General features: G+C 38.2%; 1 protein-coding gene and 1 non-coding gene across 2 annotated transcripts in view; one reads left to right on the plus strand and one right to left on the minus strand.

Annotated features, from left to right (window-relative positions):
* The first annotated feature begins 421 nt into the window (after positions 1-421).
* The window catches only part of LOC128117476 (60S ribosomal protein L9-like), a 57955-nt gene continuing 34600 nt past the window's right edge, over positions 422-23776 (plus strand). Inside the window, exons 1-2 of the mRNA XM_052749395.1 lie at positions 422-2335; positions 17314-17489. The gene's annotated coding sequence lies outside the window, so the exon portion shown is untranslated. The remainder of the gene's footprint in view (positions 2336-17313; positions 17490-23776) is intronic.
* On the minus strand, positions 3917-4023 carry LOC128118068 (U6 spliceosomal RNA). Its single transcript, XR_008220991.1, has one exon. It is a non-coding gene; the product is annotated as a U6 spliceosomal RNA (small nuclear RNA).

Genomic DNA, 23776 nt, shown 5'->3' on the forward strand with positions numbered 1-23776 from the left:
CAACTGTCTGAGTACTATATTATAGACATGTCACATTACACCCTCAAATTATTTTTATTAATTTCTACATCCAAACACACAGAATATAAAACAAACAATAAAATGCCTATTTTGTATTATGTACTACAAAATTTCCAGGAAAAAAAATAATTTTGCTTTTGTCTTTGTTTTATACTTTTGAAAAGTGAAGCTTTTTATTTTGAAACAATTTGGATGCACACCCAACCGTAAAGAATGCAGAGAAATGCCTTGTGCCTTTTACCCAGTCCCCTCGGTGGTGTACACATGTCGCTGTGGTGCTGTGTTGGAGCCGGGGTCAAACAGATGCAGAAGGGCATTGGCCCAAGATTGACTCCTCCATCCCTCCCTCCCTTTCTTTTTCCTGGCTGTGTGTGTGTGTGTGTGTGTGTGTGTGTGTGTGTGTGTGTGTGTGTGTGTGTGGTTGTCTCTCTTTCTTTTGTACTGTCTTTGTTTCAGTCCTATCCTCTCCTTTTCTGGGGAATAGTGTGTAGAATTCCTGTTAATCTTTTTCAATTCTTTGATAGAATTACACAAAGCTATCTATATTTTGTTTGGAATGATTTTGGTTTTCTTAATTACAGGACTGTTCAAATCACGTATCTCATATTGATTGAAATATGGTGTTGTGCACATCAGGATGCAGACACACTCGATGTCTGCAAGACTTGCAGTGACACCTGTATTCCACAGGCGACTTATGATTTCTCTACTTACTGGTTTTCCTTATCAATTTTGCTATAGATTTGTTCATTTCATTGATCTTTTGAAGCAACCAACTCTTACTTTTTCATTATTCTATATAGTTTTTTTTTCAATTTGATTTCTATTTTTGTCTTTGCTATATCTTCTTGCCTTGAACTTTTAAAAAAAATCCAGCATTTTCAGAGGGGAGCAAAGACTTTATAGTGTGAGACCCATTATTGGACTTCTTGAAGGTATATTTACCTCTTCTCAAGTGGACACATTTAACTATAGGGACTACTGTGTCAGCAATGGCCTAGCAATGCCTACCTATTTTAATGCATTATACTCTTATTTGGTTTAATGCATTTAAATGATTTATTTTTTGTTTGAGACTTTTCTTGTTATTTTTCTTTTTCCTAGTTTGGTTATATTATATCTGAATAAAACATTGTATATCAATTTAATTCTTTTAAATTTTGGAGAAATTTTTTACAGTCCAAGATAGGATCTGTTTTGACAGGGATTCTGTGACCACATGGATAGAGTATATATTCTATACAGGAAAGAATGTGCCCAATAAAGTCTTTTAGTCAACAACAAACCACACACTCAGTGCTGGTTCCTGCAAGATTGCATCATCTAGTGACATAGTAGGCATCTTAACCTGTGATGTTCATTCACAAAGCTACAAAATTGCAGAGCAAAGCATTTCTCAAAACAAATTCCCATCATTAGCATGACTGGGTTGATTAGATTCTGTTCATTCATTATGTTGTTCAGATACTACATAGCTGTGGGCTTTTTGTCTAGTTTTTCAATGGTTGAGAGTTTTGAAGTCTTTGATTGTGATTGTGTTGTCTTTTCCTTTTAGCTGTGAAAGTTTTTGCCTTAAATATATTGAAGCTCTGTTGCTACAGAGGCCTTTCACATTGTTGTGTGATCTTTGTGGGTTGACTTTTTAAATCATAATGTAATATCTTAGTTAGGGTTTCTATTGCTGGGACAAAACACCATGACCACAGCACTGTTATAAAGGAAAACATTTAATTGAGGTGGCGGTTTACAGCTTGAGAGGTTTAGTCTATTATCATCATGGTGGGGAGCATGGTAGCTGGGAGTGTGGCGGTGTGCTGGCAGACATGGTGCTGGAGAACTCTACATCCTGATCCCAAGGCAACAGGGAGTGAACTCTCTCACTGGGCGTGGCTTGAGCATATATGAGACCTCAAAGCCCCCTCCACAGTCACCCTTCCTCCAACAAGGCCACACCCACTCCAATAAGGCCACATCCTAACAGTACCACTCCCTTTGGGGGCGATTTTCTTTTAAACCACCACATGTAATGTCACTGTAGTTTAGATTTTGTTTGCTCTGAAGTTCTCATCCTAATGTAATCATGCCTGCCGTGTTTTTGCTTGTGTTGACATAACACCTTTATGTATCTTTTTGTTTTCAACAGGCCTATATCATTGTATTTTAGGCTGGGTTCCGGTAGGCAGCATACAATTGAATCATAATTTTGTTTCACTTTTTCTTTGAGCTGTGATATCCCTATGCTGCCTACATTGGTGTCTAACTCCGGAGACTGAGTGATCCTTCTGCCTCTGTCACTGGAGTACCTAGACCGCAGGTGTGTGCCACTCCACCTTGCTTTTATTACTTCTAAGTAGTATATAATTATATGTATTTGTGAGGTACAATTTGGTGTTCTCATATAAATATATATTGTGTCATGGCTGAATCAATGTAGTTAACATCCCCATTTCTTCAAACACAGTTCCTTGTGCTGGAACATGTAAAGCTATTTCTTCTAGCTACTTTGTTATATATTATGTTTCATTGTTAATAGTAGCAATTACTGCGGCCCAATGGCAGAACTCACCCTTTCTTGTTATTTGTAATTTTGTACCTTTCATGTTTCTCATCCATTTCTTCTCCATAGCTTCATGTTCTCTGGTAACCTCTGTTCATTTTGGTTTATATGAGACTGCTTTTTTAGATTCCTTGAGTATAGTGTTTGTCTCTCCATGCCTGCTTATTTCATTTAACATAGTGACTTCCAAGTTTATGCATGTTATTGCAGATTCTGGGTTCTATTTTTATAGCTGAATGATAATCATATTGTATATGTAAACGTCATTGTATTTATTCATTCATCTCATGATGGACACTAAGTTTGATTTGAATCTTAGTTATTTGTAATTATTGTTACTATAAACAATACAATGCAAATATTTTTATCATACTGCTCACATATTTCTTTTGGAAATATACTCAGTGGTAAAATTAATATATCACACCATAGTTACATTTTTTTTTATTTCTTGATGACTTTTTATACTATTTTTCCATATGGGCATCCTAATTTCCATTTTCACCAACAGTTTGTAAAGGTTCCCTTCTTTACATCCTTGTCAGCATTTGTTACTTCTGTCTTTTGATAGTGGTCATTTTAACTAGAATAAGGCAGTCATTTCAGTGTGGTTTTGATTTCCATTCTCTGATTAGGGATGTTGGAAATTTTAATATACTGATAGATGTTCTTATGCTCTTTCCTCTATTCATATTTTTTGCTTATTTTTAAGTCATGTTATTTAGGGTTTTGCTTTTGAACTGTTTGACTGATTGTTTTTTTCCTATACATATTAGTCAATTGTCAAATGTGTAAGTTGAAAATATAGATAGCATGCAGGAAGAAGACAAATTCATAGAAACAAACAAAGTTATGAAGAAATGTACATCTGTAAACATCTCTAATGAGCAAAGATAATTGATCTGAATCCTGTTCTAAAGAAAACTATGGCAGCTGATGACATGATGTTTACTGGCCCTGCCAAAGTTTCAGGTTTTAGAGTTTTGACACCAGAGAGACTCTATTAGGAGCAGGTTATATTTTGTCTGGTGTCTTTGGGGAATAGAGAGTATGTCGGGGGAAGGCCGACTTTTCCTCTTTGCTTCTGGACTTGCCCTTACACATATTCCCTTCCATTTCCACTCAGATCCCCTTTATAGGCCGACTCAATGTGTCTGCCCAAACGTTCACTGAAACTTCAAAACTAAGAGCCAATTTTTCTTTTTATAAGATGACTGTCCCAGGTAGTGCATTATCACGTCAGAAGGCTAATACACAGAAGGCTAATAAACAGCTTTGCCAATAAATTGTACCATACATTTAAATAATTCCCTTCAATCCTCAAATGTAAGACAGAAAAGAAAGAAATGCTTCTTCATGAATTTTTGGGTCGTCCTTGCACAGGGGCCATGCTAAACTTCTCTGTATGGTTCCAGTTTTAGCATATGTGCTACCAAAGTGAGCACAAGAAAGAAATGCTTCTAATGAAATATGGGCATCATTACCTTGATACCAAGGGCATCAAAATGTGTTTTTTAAAACACCACAGACAGTATGAATATATGCAAAATTCTCATTTACATACTAGAAAACCAGATCCAGTAGTCTGTTAGGAAGACGAAGCCCTGGGAATGTGGTTTGTTTAGTAGAGTGCTTGCCTACAAAGCCCTGGACTCAGTCCACAACACTGAATACATTTGACATGGTGGCACAAACCTATATTCTCAGAACTTGAGAGGTGGAGGCCAAAAGATCAGAAATTCAAGGTCATTTCCGTTACATAACTAATTCTAAAGCAGCTTGGAACTTGCCTCAAGGAAAGATCTTGAGATCTTGTCTGGGGGGGGGGAAAGGACAATGGCTAAACATTATTGGCAGGTGGAATTGAGCACAACAATGCGGTGATTTGACATAAAATGCAGTTGGGGAAAGGAGGGCCCGGGAGGTAGCTCAGTGGGTAAAGTGTTTGCTCCACAAGTGTGAAGATCTGAGCCTGGATCCTCACAGCCCACACAGAGCTACACGTGACGGCATACATTTGTTGCAGGGTATCTGATGACACTGTGAACCCTGAGATTGTATTATTTACTAGAAAACCTGTTTCTAGTTGTGGTGTGACTCAGTCCTAGCACACACCTTTAATCGAAGAGCTTTCTGCTTGAATATTGTAAACAGAAGTCAACCATAAGTCAAGAGCAAGTAACTAGTTAGCAGGAAAAAACCCAAAGAGAGTAAGAGGGAGTCAGGAGGATGGATAGAGAGATGCACAGGAAGTAGAAGGGAGGGACATTGATTCTGAGGAGTTTTGTTTGAGATGGATAGGAGAAAGGTCTTTTTTTTCTGGGACATTGGTAGAGGAGGAAGGTCAGCCAGTGCTTTCTCTGCCTCTCTGAGCTAGCAGGTTTTCACTCCAGCATCTGGCTCCCAAGTCTTTACTGGTAAAATCCAACAGTGGAGATTTAGTCAAAACCAACATACATTCTGTGCTCCCAGCACTCTGGTGGCAAGAAGTGTAGTAGTAGATGGTGTATATGTGCCTTTGGGTTGTTTCAGTGGAGGTACTCACTTGGTAACACACAGCAGAGAGCAGCCAGGACCTAGAATTGGTTTGAGGAAGAAGTACAAGACTGTTGCAATTAGAGTAGGTACCATGGATGAGTTGCATTGGTGGTATGCAGACACAGCATCTCCTCACTAATTAGCAGATACAAAAGATAAGCTGGAGAGCAAACAAGGGTTATATCATGCTCAGATCTTTATTTTTCTTTTTTATTTAGAAAAAAGCTTTCATACAATACATTTTGATTATACTTTCCCCATCTCAAGTCCCCCAGATCCTCTCTGTTCTGTTCTTTTTACTTCTCTAAAAATAAAAATAAAATAAATTTCATTAAATAAAAGTAAAAGTAAAAATAAATAAACAAAAAACTAATAAGACAAAACCTACCAAAACAAAACAAAAGCACACAAAAAACACAGAGTTCATTGTGTGTTGGTTAACTTCCTCTGTGCATGGGGCATGCCCAAGAGTGTGATTGATATACCCAGTGCCATGTCATTGGAGAAAACTGATTTTCCCTTTCCCAGGAGGTACCAATTGCAGGAGCAGGAGTTTTGTGTTCACTTCCTGTTCTCCATGCTGGGATTTTGTCTGGCTTGTGCAGATCTATTCATGCTGCCACAGGCTCTGTGAGTTCTTACGTGCACCAGTCATCTTGTGTCTGAAAGCTGCTTTTCCCTTGGAGTCATCCACTACCTCTAGACCCTTCAATCTTTCCATCACATCTTTTATATGAATCTGTGAACTTTGAGGGGAGAGGTCTGATAAAGAGATCACATTCAGGTCTGAGCACTCCATAATCTCTTACTGTCTGCACATTGTGAGTCTCTATGTTAATTATCATCTACTTCAAGAAGAAGCTTCTCTGATGATGGCTGAGCAATGTATTTATCTGTGGGTATGTGTCACTAAGAGTTATTTTATTGCTAAGTTAATTTAGGAAAATAATAGTGTAGGTTTTTCCCTAGGGCCCATGACCTATCTCGTCTCAGGTACTTGGATATTTCAGCACTGTCAGGTATGGGCTCCATCCCATGGGATGAGCATTAAATCCAACTTGTAAACGTGATTGGTTGCTCCCATGATGTGTGGGCCACCGCTGCACCAGTGCATCTTGCAAGCCAGTCACTGCTGTAGGTTGCGGGGTTTGTAGCTGAGTGAGTTGATTCTGATCACAAATGGTATTTCAAATTTTTCCTAATCACTAATATTTCTTTATAACACTCAGATCAACACTTAACTGCTCTTCCAAACTGCTCTTTCAATCTATGGCTGTGTAAGAGTGGCCAGAACAGATTTGCCCGTGTTCCCAGTGGAGATCAGGGGAAGCCACACCCTGCCTCCCATTTCAGCTTTTACACACATACCACCTTTTTGGCTTTTATTTGCCATGTTTTTTGTTTTCTTTATTTACTTTTTTAGTGGTCTTGCTCTTTTAAATTTAAAAAATAAAAATTATCCCTGTATTTCCTCTCAGAATATAACCAGGAAGACTGTGCACTAATTCCACATCCATGTGTCCTACAGAACGTAACTATTTCCAGTAACAAGAGACTTGAAAATAAATGTTAAAAGTTAAGAAGTGAATGATGCAGAGCATTCCAAAGATTTTGTAAACAGGATATAGACTGGAAAGCCAGGAAAATGTGCATCGTCAAGAAGGAAGGCATTGTCTCTGTTTTCAAACATTGGATTTGATGAAAACCACATTTTTTTACTTCATTCTGAGCATAGTTTTAGGAAATTATGATGGAAAATTGATTTATACTGAATTAAGTAGTTTTTTAACTAAGAAAATTCTGATTCAAAATAGATTTCAAAAATATTAAACAATAAATTCTATTAAAGAATAAACAGATTGTTCTTTCCCAAATTTTGTGTTAAAGTTTTGTTGGTGGTATTATTCTTTAGGAAGAGTCTCATGATGTGGTTCAGGTTGCCCTCAAACTCAAAATCCTCCCACTTTAACATGTACCACCCAGAAAGGTTAAACAATCTCATTCATCATTGGCGCTTAATTGATCATATAAATGAAAAATATTTGGTATGTTTTTCTTGATTTTTTTTCTAGGAATGAGTCCACTAAAGATCATTCTCTGTGGGGCTTTCGATTTTACTCTAATGATGATGGTTTAACATCTTTAATCCTTAGGGGAAAAGAGAGAAAGCAACTGTTTTTAATGCTTTTCTCAGTGACTCTACCTTCTAAAAAGCTTGCCTGCCTTTATTCAGTACTGAGGGCAAACTCTGAACTCGTTTTCTTTGCTGATAACTGAAAGCTTTGGGATTCTTTAGTGCATTGCACACTTTGGATCACACAGTGATTATTTCGTTTACAGAATGATAAACTTTTCCTTATGAAAATAAAATTCAGGGCCGGAGCTGTGTCTTGGGTTAAACACTGCTCTTTAGCGGACCTGAGTTTGATTCTCTCACACACGGTGGCTTACAACTGTCTTAACTCCAGTTCCAGGAGATTCAGTGTTCTCTTCTGGCCTCTGTAGGCACCAGGCAAGCAAACGGCTCACAGATAAACGTGTAGGCTAAGCAAACCCGCCCCCCTGCCCCCCAAATCACACACACACATTTAAAATTAGATTAGTAGTTGACCATTCACATTGTGATAGCAAAGTGAAAAAAAATATAGTAATGAATATAAACTTTGTTAATACTTTCACATTTATAAAGAGATTTTTGGTGAGACTAGCATTGATGTGCTGGTGTTTTTCTTTTGCAACTTTAATTTGAAATTACAAACTTAGAAAAAAGTTATAAAAACAATACAGAAAAGTTTATATACATGTCAATCATGGTCTCCAAAAGTCCCACATTTGCATTATTGTTGCTTTGACTTTAAATGGTACGTTAAAGTGTTTAAATTACATACATGATGCCCCTTGGTCTCTGAAACTGTCAGCATTTCCTAAAGAAGCGCAATCACCAGAGTCAGGGTTTAACATTCACAGAGTACCATTGCCCAATCTGTAAGCCTGTGCCATGCATCACAGTGGCAGTGGCTACATGTGTTATTTAAACTAATACAATTAAATAGAGATTCAGTCTCTCACACATACTAGCTATGTCTCAACTACCCCATCGTCCAGTGGCTTTTCTATTCTAGAGCACAATTACAGAATGCATCCACCATTAAAGACATGATTTAGACATTCAAATCCTATCAGTCCCCCCACAAACTTCCTTTATATCAAAGAAAAAGTACATTGCATGATCACATTACATTTAGTTATGCTGTCTCTGGAGTATCCTTTAACACATGATTGCTTTTCAGAATTAAGATGTCTTTTTTAGGACATTGTTGTTTTTAGAGTCACATCACGGGCCAGTTATTTCATGAAATGCCCGCCCCCCGGAATACATCAAGCTTACTTTAGTTTCTATGCAATAACATCACATGTGAAGGCCTATGAAATATTTTTCCTAATTACTCTTACTGTCTGGTTTCTCGAGTGAAGTTATAGCAACTATTTTCTTCCTTTAAAGTCAGTATCTTCTGAGGAGCTATGCTCTGTAAACATTGTCTCTGATACTTTCATCTGTGAGGTTTAGTGTCTACTGATATCTTATTTGAAGTAATTATATGGATTTGTGAAATAGTCTTTTTTCCTTTTCTTTTTGGATTTTCAAAAATTAATATAGATTTATAAAACATTTTAAATAGTTGTATATCTTTCACCCAAATTTTTTATTTAATTTATTCTTTTTGAGAATTTTATATATAAAGTTTATATAACTTTCTAGTTCCCTCTCTTCCTTCCAATTCTTTGTATCCCTCCCACTCCTTCTCAAGTTCATGGCTTTTTGTTCTTCAGTTATAATTGTTACACACACTCACACACACACGCGTGCGTGCATGCACAAACACACACATTTTAAATACAATCTTCTAAGTTCATTAGTGTTGCTTCCTATGTGTTTAAGGCTGATCTCTTGGATTGGCTGACATGTGAGGCTCTTCCCAGGAGACAATTCTCCTTCTCCCAGAAACCATCAGTTGCCTGCAGCTCTTGCAGGGGTGAAGATCCATGAAAATTCCCCCCTTCTGTGTTGGCATGTTAGTTGGTGGTGTCAGTTTTCAGGTCTGGTTTAGGCAACTATATCGCTGAGATTTCTTAGATGGAGATCCCCTGTCATGTAGGAGACACCACCTTGCAGCAGATGTCCCACCCTGACCCTCCGGCTTTTACACTCTTTCTGCCAGCTCTTCTGTGGTATTCCCTGAGCCTGAGATACAGAGTTTGGGTTGTAGATATACCAACTGGGATTGGGCACCCCATGACCAATTGTTCTCTGAATTTGACCTGTTGTACTTTTAATTGTACTGTTTAGAAAATAAAAGCTTGATATGGATATAATATTGTTGACTAATTTACATACATTCTTTATATTTACAACTACTATCTGCCATAGCAAAAGAAAAAATGTTCAGAGCATTGCCGTATGTCCACCTGGTCTCATTTTAGTCATAATTATTTAGCTGTTGTGCTTTTCTTAGTCCCCTTCAATTTAGGATAATTTTTCAGTCTTTGTGTTTATTTAAAAACAAATGTTGACTCCCCATCTCCCCAATCCTAACATTTTATTGAAATTCCTAGTCCTTTCTCTTGTCTTTACCCCCATTTGTAGAGATTCATGGATTCTTTAATTCTGTGGTTAAATTCCATTACTATCATTAGTTTTTTTGTTGCTATATTACTTCAGATTTGACGAATGAGAACCTACTGATTTTGTGGGTCAGTCTGTGAACATGTTGTCAGATACAAATGGAACAGTGTTGTTTCACATTTGATACAGATTTAAAGATGGTTGTAGTAGGAATACACTCAATCCCATAATTCCAGCACATGGAAGGTTTAGGGGGTCAAGGTATTACACAGCTCCAGAGAGTTCAAGGCCAATCTTGGCTACACGAGACTGTTTTAAACTAAAAGTTGCATAAATCATTCTTTATCATTCCTTTAAGCCAACTTAAAGATATTTAAAATATTTGAATAGTTATTTGTATTTCAAAAAGCAAAAATAATTTACCATCTGATCACACACACACACACACACACACACACACACACACACACACACACGATATTCGCTAGAGATTATTTTATATTTAATGCCAATTACTGAGAGTAAGATCTCTTAGACACGGGGACTCTAACTCCAGAGCTTTATGCCGGCCAGGTAAGAGCTCTACCACTGAGCTCTGTCTCCAGCTCCCAAGACACTTTCATTAGCTTCTCTATGTTACTATTTGTTGTAAATGAGCATTCATAATTTTTCTCAATTTTCATTTTTTGAAATGATCTTATCATCTAACCACTGTTTGTATTTTTATTTCTGTTACTGACAAGAACCTCCACTAATATCAATGCAAAGATAGGGACATGGACAACATCTGAAAAATGCCAACTGTGTGCCACGTGTTTGTCATTACTTGTGGCATGATTAGTGTGCAGTAGATATTTGTTGAATGAATAGTGATCAAGAAGAGCTCACCTCTCTATTTCTTTAATTTCCAAATCCCTTCAGCTTATTGTTCACTTAGTCACATGTGGGCTCTGTTTACTTTTGACAGTAATGTCTGAATATTTATAGTTATCAAGACATTTCCAAGTTGTCGTCTCTGGAAAAATATGAAGAGTGAAATTTTCAAAATGAAGAAAGAATTTTCATGTACAAAATCAAGTTGGATTCTTTCTTGTGCCTTGATTATAGAATATTCAATATCGTGTGTGCACTGTGAACATTTTGGAGAAGGGAGAACACCCAGCATTTGAAACTTTCTTAATGATAAATGCCCTTTCCTAGTACCAAGGGGCTTCATCTCCAGAAGTCACTTGTTTTCTTCAGTCTAATTCCTTTGTTATTATTATTTTTCAGGTTTTTTTAAATGTATTCAACACTTAAAGTGACTTGCCTTTCTCTTGAAGACAGACAGCTCCTACCCAGCTAAATATCATGTACCCCAGGATGTTCATTGATTTCTCAGAAAGCTGAGCTCATGAATTAAAAATGACCCCAAGAAGATTAAACATTTGCCACACACTTATCAAGTGTATTTAATATAGTTTCTCTAAAATCTCTGAATTCTTGGAGATCCACTCTGCATCCTGGTAGGAAATGTTTCATAATCTACGAGAAAAAAGGAGTGGAAATTTCAAACATTCAGAGAATGTTGAGTCAGTCACTTAATGACAGAGTTATACAGAGTAAGAAAAATGTCCGTAGAAATGGCAGCAGGAGGAGTCTATATAAAGAGCAGGGTGAAGAAGAGTGAATTCCTTCTTAGCTGTAACATCACATTTTTTGCATGTTGCACACATTGTTAAGCCGTTTCTAAACACATTTCCATTTACGTCATTTGTAAAAAACTTCCTAGGCTCATATTCTGGAAAACTGACAGAGTTGTAATGAACAGATGCAGATTCCATGATTGTAATTGGCTTTTACTCTAATTTTCTGGCTCATGCATCATTAATAATTGTGGGTTTTCTCTACTTTTGCCTAATACATCTGAAAAGCTTTCTTTCTGAATAGAACACTGATGATTGACTTGTAAGAAGTCATCACATTGTGATGTATATGTTTCCCAGCACCTTTTCCAGACCTAGAATTTTAAGTGTCTTTTTAATATTTCTACTAATTTTAACACTTTTTTTTAAACTTTAAACTTTTTAAGTTTCCCTGTGTATTTCCAGAGAAGGACACTGATTTTAAATATAGGCCCTCTTTCTTGTTTTATTTTTCCTGTCACTGATAATTTCTTGTTTTAAAAATAGGTCTTGTGGGATATAATGTCACAACTCATGTCTTTCTTAAAAGTGAATAATAAATCTTAGTGGAACCTCAAACACTAACAAAAAATAGATTTTCTCATTATTCATTTCTGTCTGGTAAGGTTTTTCTAGGCAGACATTCTACCACCGAGCTCTATCCCAAGCCCAACTGGTAAGATTACCTAACAAAATTGTTCAAATAACTATCACATTCTATAGCAGGACAGATATAGGTGACTCTCTAATGGGTTTAAAAGGCCAAAGACTTTAACCCCACGGATATTTCATAGACCTGAAAAAACCCTAATCTGTGAACAACTCCAATGATAATAGTTGCTATTATTCCTTAATTTTTATGTGAATGGAGAATACAATACTTTCTAACGATGGAATGATCTTTAATTTTTTTCTTGAATTAGATCTTTTCATTAAAGTACTGAAATACAGAGCAAGGATCTGCACTGTACTGTTTGTTGTAAGGAAAATTTAATTAAGTTGTTATGGAACATTAGTTTGAAGAGATGTCACTTAGAGTACAGATAGATATTTAGAAATGGCCCATATGAAAAAAAGGGATACAAAATAAATCAAGAAATTCTAGGGGAAGGTTATTTACAATGAGAAAGTCCCATTTTTAAGGTATGGACAAGAGATTTAAATATTCTCTTTATTTTATGGTTTTTACTTAACCTTACATAGCAACTTAATTGACAACATTAAATTGGTAAAATTATGAAACTTAATTTAGAATAAGAATTAAAAATCCATGTCTTAGAAGCACAACATGGCTCAAGCAGTTGGACGAGAAGACTGCAACTAAATAACCAAGTTTAGCAATGAAATGCTGTTGTGTTTGCTTATAGTAAAGGTTTGAAATTTGTAACAAATTCATTACCACTGACTGAAATGTCTTAAGTTTTTTTTTTGCACAAAGAAGAGAAAGTCTTCATATGCCAGTTGTCTATATATTAAGTCCTAGGCTGTTAACTGAAACTGTGACTCCATTGAAAGCCCACGGTAAGGAGCCTGCTGCATGGCTTCCACAGCCTGCAGTGGACTAGCCCCCACCCGTGGTGACCTTTCGGTCACATGCACAAAGACAGCCATCTGCTAATCTTGAGTAACCACTGACCTGTCCCTATGTGAAGGCAAAACAATTATTTGGTCTCTTGATTATTTCTTTTGAACATTTACTCTTTTGAAAAATGCTAAAGCTCTAAAAAATCATTTTATATTCCAATGTTTTAAAATAACAATTTTATAGCAAAAATAAATAAATTTTTAAATAAAAATTAGAATTTTTAACATATATATTGCCACATTTTCATGCCAATAATAATTTTCTGAAAGTCATAAATCTGTGTTATTTGTGACTGTACACAGACACACATGTTTTGAATATATAGTGTATTGTAATCTTGTTAGTCATGTGAGCCAATGTTTGCTTTTCATAATTTGATGTGAATAAAATTTAGCTGTAACTTTATTAAAATCTGGGTGAGTCAGTAACTGTAAGGTAGATTTTGAGCATGTCCAAGTTCATCAATAGTTTGTTGTTCAAAGGTTATTATACATTTTCTGTTAAAGATTAGATAGTAATATTTTAGGCTTTTGGGGCCAGAAAACAATGTAGCTAGAGTTTTCCTGCCTGGCCCAGGGTCAGGGCAAATCTCTCTCACCTGCCAGTCCCACAGCCGCTCAGACCCAACCAAGTAAACACAGAGACTTATATTGCTTACAAACTGTATGGCCGTGGCAGGCTTCTTGCTAACTGTTCTTACAGCTTAAATTAATCCATTTCCATTAATCTATACCTTGCCACATGGCTCGTGGCTTACCGGCATCTTCACATGCTGTTTGTCATGGTGGAGGCTGGCAGTGTCTCTCTGACTCAGCCTTCCACTTCCCAGCTTTATTCTCCTCCTTGTCCCGCCTACACTTCCTGCCTGGCCACTGGCCAATCAGTGTTTTATTTATTGACTAATCAGCAACACATTTGCCATACAGAACATCCCCCAGCACTTCCCCCCCTTTTTTTTTCCAAAAGGAAGGTTTTAACCTTAACAAAGTAAAATTACATATAATTTGGGAATTTGGGCATAGCTTCTCTTACTACTTCCTGCTGGAGGGGGGCGCTGTATCTTATGGGGATACAAAGAAAATTTTAGAATTATGGAGTAGTCCATGAGGGTCTATGTCTGAGCGAGTTGCCTTCAAATCGTTCTGGATGTTGGATCATCTGGGCCATGGTGTCATCGGAAACCTTTCAGGGGGTCTTGGCTGGTCAAACCTGATGTATCTTAATCTGGAACAAATCCATAGCCTCTGGCTTTCTGTGGGAACAAAAGCAGAGTCTCCTTTCCAAAGCAACACATCCTTACAACCAAATTTTGAAGTCAAGGTATCTTTAAAATATACATATTGATTTAACTCAGCATCTTTTTTTTTTTTTTCTCTTTTTTTTTTTATTAATTTATTTTGCAATACAATTCAGTTCTACATATCAGCAACTCAGCATCTTTTATGATCAAATGTTTTTCTGCAGTTAAAAATCCCAAAGACAACACAATCCGGATTCTCTGTGTAATATTCATCTTTACGTGGCTTATTTTATATATTAATTTTACTGTCTCTTTAAAGACTTTATTTTTTAAAACTATGTATTTGTTTCTATAACTCTATATATCACCTTTTTTGTCTCTTTCAAGCCTACGTATCTTTTACACACATTGTAAACTATTACATCTGAATCTGTCTTATTGTGAATCTATTGCTTTAAACTGCAGCAGCTGTGGCTGCTGGCTCCACCCACCTCAGCTTCCCAACATGGCGGTGGTACTTTACCACCAGCTCTGGGAGCTATCGTGGGTCTATGCTTTTAGCCAAGCAGCGTGTAGCCCAGAAACCTCTTTTTTTTTGTTTTGTACTAGCAAAGGCTAAATCCACCACGCAGCTTAATGTGCCACTTGCAGAGGCCTCATTCCCACCATACTGCAGGTTGAGCATGCACGCTAGGAAACCACCAGTAGCTCAAACCGGCAGCAGCCGCTCATTTGAGAGAGACAATTAGGAACTGTTTTTAGCTCCGTTTTAGAATCTTTTTTCTCAGTTTTTAGGTGGAAACTCTTGCCACCACGTTGGACACCATTTGTAGCTAGAGTTTTCCTGCCTGGCCCAGAGTCAGGGCAAATCTCTCTCACCTGCCAGTCCCACAGCCGCTCAGACCCAACCAAGTAAACACAGAGACTTATATTGCTTACAAACTGTATGGCCGTGGCAGGCTTCTTGCTAACTGTTCTTACAGCTTAAATTAATCCATTTCCATTAATCTATACCTTGCCACATGGCTCGTGGCTTACCGGCATCTTCACATGCTATTTGTCATGGTGGCGGCTGGCAGTGTCTCTCTTGACTCAGCCTTCCACTTCCCAGCTTTATTCTCCTCCTTGTCCCGCCTACACTTCCTGCCTGGCCACTGACCAATCAGTGATTTATTTATTGACCAATCAGAGTAACACATTTGACATACAGAGAACATCCCACAGCAAAACAAAATTCAGAATATTATGTAGGCACTTAGATAAGAGAAAAAAACAGAAACAGTGTTGACCAATATTTTATTGATAGAGTTCAGTTGATAAACATGCATACAAGTAAGGCTAAACAGACTGAGCATGCTATGTTTATGTATTTAAGAATATGTATATCCATGTATTCATGCAATAACAATTAGTGAAAAAAGAGGACATGAACTTCAAAGAGAGAAAGAAAGTATATGGGAAGGTTTGGAGGGAGGAAAGGGAAGCAAGAGATGTTGTAATTTTTGCAACTATAATTTCAAAAAATAAAAGAAATAATTTAAAAATCATTTTTGTGGTTTAGTAATACAGTGGAAAGCACTACCTAGCAAGAAAAAGAAATCATGGACTACAACAGACAACATACAACATACAACATACAACCTTTCACAAACATCACATGAGCGAGAGAAACCTACACAAAAGCTACATGTTATTTAATTACAAGTTCTGGAAAATACAAGGTAGTTAACAGTCACAGAAGACTTTGTGGTTGCCAGGTACCAGGAGTGGAAGGTGGAGGATGGTAAAGACACCCAAAGGAACTGTTTGGTGATAGAAATATTCTATATGTGGTTGAAATAGTGGTTGTACATGGGTTTATGGATTTGTTTTTGTTTGATTTTTTTTGTTTACTTGCTTTTTATGGCTTTTTATGAATTTGGGAAATCCAGCTGACATGACTCAGGGAGCTTTATGGCAAGATCTGTATGGCCAGGAAGTAAAGGACAGGGCAGGTGCCTTCTGCCAGGAGTCAAGACAGTGAGCTGTCTGAACAGCAAATCCTCGCTCTCAGGAGGCCTCCAGATGATTTGGCCCTATCTGAGATTCCTTACATCTTCTTAGGAGACCTGTGCTCAGTGCCACCCAACAAAGCTATTCCTAAGTTCCTGTCCATAGAAACTGACTGTAATTGGTTCATTACACCCCTTGCCCTCGATATATTTTTATAGTTATTGAAAATCCTATTAATCCATATGTACATGGATGTGTATATTATAACACATTAGTGATTAAGTCCAGGTTACCGACACACATCAGTGTCCCATTAAGGAAAGGAATGAAAGTACTTCCCCTGGAGTCATTTAGCCCAGAGTGAGCCTAGATTTTAATTCTCCTTCCTATGCTCCCTATGCCATCTGTCCTCTTGTCTATTGTCTGAGTCTGAATCTGTGCCTGCGTGAAGGCTGCCCTGTGAATCTGCTGGCCCTGTGTCTGGGTGTCTATGCTGTGTGTCTGTCTGTGTATGAGCTGTGTCTGTGAGTGGTGTCTGTCTGTGAGTGGTGACTGTCTGTCCCTAACAAAGGACTTCACTTTCTATTGCACAGTATAGAAAGCATCACATGGGGAGAAAAGAGATTCTTCACAGACGTCTTAACAGTTTTACAAGGGGTTAAGTAACTGTCTCCAACTGATCCACATAACAAACGTCATTGTTTATCAACCAATCACTTCAAATGGTCAGTTTCAACCCCTGTGGCAGATTTTAGGAAGTTGCTTTCACCTTCTGTATTTGCTGCCTTCAGCAAACAATTCACATACACAACTCTGGGTCAGGCGCAAGGAAGAGTTCATTACTTCAGATTGCAGCTATGAATTAGGTAAGGCTGTAAAAGTTGATTCCGTGGGGAATCCAAGACAAGTACAATTGTTTGTTACATTGTTCTTTTAAGGGCAGGTTGAACAGTTTGAGTACATGGGAGGAAACCAGCAGTTGTAAATCTTAAGTGACTTCAAGGTGTATTATTAATTTTGACTGTGATGTCTAGCAAAAGCCTTAGTCGTTTAGAATGTAAGAGATATTTTCAGAATATTGCATCACCACAGGTATGGAATCCATCAACTGCAACATGGACAATCTGCCAGCAGCTACTTCCCGAAGAAGAGTGACTCCTCCGACCTCAGCAGCTGTCAACTACCAATACATCCTCAGTTACAGACGCAGCCCCTTCCCCAGTCTTCTGGAATTTAGACTGGCTTGATCGTGTACAAGTCTTGTATAGGTAACCACAACCACTGTGAGTTGATATGTGCCATAGCTTTGTTACGTCAAGAAGTTACCTTTCCACAGCTCAGTCCTCATCCACCGTGTTCCCTGATCTTATGTGGGGGGAGCCGATACAGACAACTCACCCATAGCTGAGCGTCTGCAGCTGCTCACACTCAGCACTGTGGTCAGTTATGAGCCTCCTCTTTGACCCCAGCCCTCCTGGCCACGAGTGCAGCAAAAGCCAGAGCTATAAGCATAATGTTTAGAAGGAAGTTTGGCAGCGTGAGCACAATGCTTTTGAAATCTGTTTCTACTACTGCATGGCATTTTAAGCCAGAAACCAAAAACTCCATAAGCCATTCATTTAAAACAAGTTCCCTTTAGTTTATTGCTTAAAATTATATTATAATAAGATATATTTTTTAAAAAATTGTTGAGAGCCATCAGCTAGGATAACATGTAAAATGTACTATAAATTACAAATCAGTAACCAAGTATATCACCATTTTAAGTTCTTCCAAGAGTCCTTACACTGTACAGAAGGAAGCTAACAACCTGTACTTTATGAATTAAGAGATTTTTGCTGAAGTTATACTTGACCAGTGTGTAGTCGGGTTAAATACTAAGTTGCCATCCATATTACTGGGCACAGGGGCTTGGGAGATGGCTAATTCAGTAAAGTGCTTTCCTTGAAAGCAAGAAGACCTGAATTCCATCCCTAGAGCCCCTCAGAGCCCACATGAAAAAAACTGGACATGTAAAGCATGTTCTTGTCCGAGTGTAAAGGAGGTGGAGACAGGCAAATCCCTAGGCCTACAGGCTGGCCAGCCTAATCTGCTAACATCCAGGCTAGACCAGTGAGAGACCCTATCTCAAAAAAAAGTATATAAAACCTGAGAACTGACTCCTGAGGTTGCCTTCTGACCTTCACACGCAACACACACACATAGTGTGTGGGATGAATATATTTATTTGTGTTTACTAGTTATGAATGGTCACTTCTGAGCACTATGCTCAGGGTGATAGGGTGTTTATATAGTATAGTTATCATAGACATTTAAGAGATAGAGAGAAATGAAGGCATGGCAGAAGAGTAGCTCGGGACTTGTCATCGGGAAGGTAAGAGTCCACTTCTACTCCGGCACTAATCCACAGAACGGTCTTTGAAAATCTCTCCAATTTTTATACAGTTCTTGGAACTTTCTCCATTTTTTTCTTTACAAAAATGAACTTTTGGGGATAGGGGGTTGTCTTAGTAGTGCTCTATTACTTGAAGAGACACCATGACTAAGGAAATTCTTATAAAAGAAAGTATTTAACTGGGGCTGGCTTACAGTGTCAGAGGTTTAGTTCAATATCATCTTGGCAGGGAGTATGTTGGCATGCAGGCAGACATGGTGCTGGAGAAGTAGCTGAGAGTTCTACATCTGGATCCACAGGCAGCAGGAAGAGAGCAATACTAAGCCTGGCTTGGGCTTTTGAAAACCTGAGAGCTCACTCCCAGTGACACACTTTCTCCAATAAGGCCAAACCTTCTCCAACACCTCCTAATCCTTCCCAAATAGTGCCACTCCCCCAAAGACTAAGCATTCATATATGGGCCCAGAGGGCCAATCTTATTCAAACCATCACAGTGGTCTTATGTTTAAAATCTATCAATATGAACTAGGAACCTTAATGTATTAAGAGAATATAATAGATACTATGAAGTAGCACAATGTAACATCAAAGAAACTTCTGTTCTTGATTTTAGATGCATTTATTTCTCTTAGGTGCCTTGAACTCTCCAAAAGCATTTCTGAACTGTATTGATAAATACCTAGTTTTGTTGTGTTTGTTTATTTAAAACAGAACCTTCTTTGTATCTCGGGATGGCCTTCCAATCTTCCTGCCTCCACCTCCCAACCACCAGGATGGCAGGTGGTAACCATGAATGACCATAGTTTTGAAGAGGACATAATGTTCTTTACTTAGAATAACTTGCACTCTTTAACATTCACTAAGGCATGAAAACATTGCACATTCAGCAGAAACCGTTTTTAAATTTTGATGTTTTCTGGTTTAGTGCCTTCCATACTATAGTCCTATGATGCTGATCAGTGTCAGTGAGTGCTGCTCCCCAGTAACCACACTATCATGTGGGTGAACAGCCCACAGTCTACAGGACACTGTTTCTAAGCTAGAATGTTCAATAGATTAGGTACAGTAAGTGCATTTTAACTTAATATTTTCAATTTATATCAGGTTTCTTGGGACATAACCCCCTCCATAATTTAGGCAACATCTTTATTTTGTGATTTTTTTTTGTTTTTTTTGTTTTTGTTTTTGTTTTTTTTTGAGACAGGGTTTCTCTGTGTAGCTTTGCGCCTTTCCTGGAACTCACTTGGTAGTCCAGGCTGGCCTCGAACTCATAGAGATCCGCCTGGCTCTGCCTCCCGAGTGCTGGGATTAAAGGCGTGCGCCACCACCACCTGGCTTGTGATGTTTTTTACTTAGCTATGCTATGCTATTTCAGACAGATTCTCAATACCCCTTAAGATGATCTCCAACTCCCTGGCTCAGGTAACTTTTCACTCTCATCCTTTTGAGCAACTGCAGCTAATAAGTTTGTGCCACAACACCTGAAGTATTAGATTTTTTTAAAAGAGGGTTTTGATTTAACAACCTGGAATGTGGGAAGGTTGGCAGGAGTGTTGTCCCATCTGTATCTGATAGAATGGATGACGTGCTCTGTTTGGCTTGACATACGCCTGTTTTCTGAATATTTTTGTGTACTAGTGACTCTTAATTGGCAAACATGATTTATTAGATAGTGCAATATTTTCATAAGTGTACAGCCTTGAGCCATTTTACTAGTTCTTGATGTATTCCTATTTAATCTAGCATTGTTTGTGGCTAAATTTGACAAAAATATTTCATGTTGAGGAAGCATTGTAGTCTGCCTGCAGTCAGTAGGTCTGGATACTCTGCTAGGGAAATGGCCTAGGCTAGCTGCAGACTCTCAGAGCCCACATCTCCTCTGCAGTTTCAAAGAATAAGAACTGAGTACTTAGTATGAGAGCTGGTGCATAATAAGCACCAAAAGATATTGTCAGTCACCATGTCACCATGAAATCACCATTATTGCTTGAATCCTACACAATTGAAGTTGACTGATGTTGGGTGATTAATGAAATTTCAACATAATTTTCAAATGTAAAAAATCTTTACCTGTTTCCGTTATTCAAAAGTACATAGTTAGTTGATGGTGGACCAACAGTGTCAACTTTATTAAAACCATGGTACTTGAAGCATTAAGTTCAAATACTGAAAACCATGCTTGGCTCTGGACAGAAATCACTTTGCTGAGTTATGTAAGCTTGGATTATAATATATTTATTGTAAAATAAGTATTTTTGTTTACCTCTTAAAAATGACAAGCTTTGATTTCACTATAGTTTAGGAGACATAGATCTCTGTTATAAAAATCTCATTTTCTTTCCCATGGAATGTTTTAGGACAGATATTTGAGACAGGTTGTCGTTACTTCCCCCTGGCTGGCCTGGAACTGGCTTTACAGAGATTCACCTGCCTCTGCCTCCCAATGCCTCCCAAGTGCTGAAACTAAAGATGTATACCACCATGCCAGGCACACTGAATTTTTTTTTTTTTTTTTTGGTTTTTCGAGACAGGGTTTCTCTGTGTAGCTTTGCGCCTTTTCCTGGAACTCACTTGGTAGCCCAGGCTGGCCTCGAACTCACAGAGATCCGCCTGGCTCTGCCTCCCAGTGCTGGGATTAAAGGCGTGTGCCACCACCGCCCGGCGGCACTGAATTTTTAACTCCAAACTTAAAACAAAAAAATCTACCACTTCAGAGCTGTGTAGTAGTATTTCTGTTCTTAATATTATTATAATATTATAAATATTTAATATTAAATAAATAATATTAGTACCTCTTTTGAAGATTTGTGAGTATTAGATGCATTAATTCATGTAAACCACCCTAACAACACTTAGCACATAACATGTTTGATTGTGATTATCACAACTACAGGGATCATCTTCTTACCAGGACCACAAGGCAGTGATTGCCAGATATCTCAATGTCCCCTCCTCACAGTGAAGCCCCTGCTGATTGGCTGGAGATCTCAATGTCTCCTCACGGTGAAGTCCCTGCTGATTGGCTGGCTGTCCTTACGCCAGAATAAACCTCTGATTATGCTAATTGAACTCTCTTCTGTCTTTCCTCTCTGAGGGGTGAAAGTGTAGGGTCACTGAGGAACTTTTCTGGGTCTTTCTGCAGTTTCTTGTAGAATAGTGAAAGTCAAGAGAAGCGTGTGTCTTCCATCTCTCCTGACATCTTTACTTGGTCAGTCTTAGGTGGATCCCTTGACTTCAGTACAGGACACCTTAGTTTCATTTTCAGTTTTTATTTTTCAGTATCTCCATGGCACCATCTTCCCCTCTTCATTCCTTTTGTAAATAAATTCTTTAAGTATTTTGAAAGCAAATTTAAGGAAAATTTAGAGAAAAAAATGGATATATTGTCAACCTAATAGCTGTAACTTACAACCTTTATTTCACCATTCCCCAAATAGTGCCCAAATACCCCTACAAGGAAAAAAGTCTAAGACCTTCATTCTTCCTGTTTTTGTCTTGGATCTCTACAAACAAACAAAATAACCTTCATTTCTATTTCCCCATCTATTTCCTAACATTATTTCATGACTTACTGTTTCTAGCCTAAGTCCTTTCTCTTCACATTTCCCCAGTGTATCATTCTTTGTTTTAAAATGCAAAGTACTTACAGGAAGGCAAAGACACACAAGTCTTTTGACATGTAATTGTTATACACATATGGGATGCTGTTACTCTTTGAGTAAAATAAATTAAAAACCCACCAAACCAAAAATAATTAATAAATTTGTTTGCTATTGTGAGTAGTGCTGCAAATGTCTCCCACATTTAATCTGTGAGTTTGTGTTCCTGTACAGCATCCATGGAGTTTGAGAACCATGTTCTTAATTTCCCCATTAAACATGATGAAGTCTGTGATAAAGTAAAATAAAATACAAACAATTAAAATCCAGAGAAGCCTAAATAGCTTACTGAAGTCTTCCTTTTTTCTTATAAGAATATATATATGAAGCTATATATATATTCATATATATATATAACTATATATAACTATACATATATATGAAACTATTAAATAAAGCATGTATGCTCCTCTGCTATACTTATGTTAGCTTTAGTTTCTGACTTAGCCACAAAACCCAGTAGGTAAGGAAAGGTGTTCCACTTTGCACACGGAAAGGGGGTTTAAAGGGGTTCCATTTCTTCCCTACTGGGAGATGGTGGCCCCTCAGGGAGCTGAGGCTTCGCATCCTCCAAAGCAGACCCTTTTAGAATTTAAAAACGTGGTTATTGCTGTTGTTTCCTTGAGTGAGTGCGTAGATCTTAGGAATCAATGCCATTCTGTGAAGACCTTGTCAGCATTTAGACATTACCTGGCCCGGCCTTTGGGGGCCTGTCAGGACGTACTTGATAACCTTCAGGTAAATACCTAGACAGCCCTGGTCCTAGGGCCGTAGTCTGTGCACATGCGCTGCGTGGATGCACAGCCTCTATCCGCATGCTCTAAATCCCTTGTTAAAGGCAAACCTCTCCCCCACCCGCTCGGTTCCCACCAGGTCCTGTCTGCACCTCCTCTCCTCCCTTTGCCTGCCTCCTCTTCCTTTCTTCTCCTCAGCTCCTCTCCCTCCCTCCCCCACCCCGTAAAATCCTCCATGTGAGCGCTGTCTGCTGCCTGCGTGGTGTGAGTGACTTTCCACCGTGCCCCCGCTCCCACCCGCCAGGGTCGCTGCCGCCCTTTTTAACCATAACCTTTGGTGCAATGACTGGGATCAAGTGCATCCTGCCGGGTCCCCAAGGGGCAGGCCAGGTAACGTCTGAATGCTAACAGACCTCATTCTTTTAGTCTAGGCCACTAATGTTTGGCTTTTGAGGTTTTATCTCCCCTCCTACCTGTAATAAGTCATATATGGGGAAAACTCAGTAGAAGAATATTAATAGTGGGGAGTGAGAAGAATCAGCCTTCCGTGGCTACAGATGTCCCGTTATAGTTCGGTGTCATTCTGAAAAGGGTACACCACTGACTGACTCAGGGCGTTGGGCTTTAGTCACATCCAGACTAGATTTACTTCAAAGAGCTCTCCCTGGTTTCTCCGAACCATAATATTTACAATTTGCTTATCTCTTCTGGTAAACAAAGGCACTAAATCCATCTATTATTAACTCATATGTGACAAAAGTGTCCTT

Source organism: Peromyscus californicus, unplaced genomic scaffold (assembly GCF_007827085.1).
Source record: "Peromyscus californicus insignis strain IS unplaced genomic scaffold, ASM782708v3 Scaffold_21__1_contigs__length_65335640, whole genome shotgun sequence".
NCBI classification, from domain to species: Eukaryota; Metazoa; Chordata; class Mammalia; order Rodentia; family Cricetidae; genus Peromyscus; species Peromyscus californicus.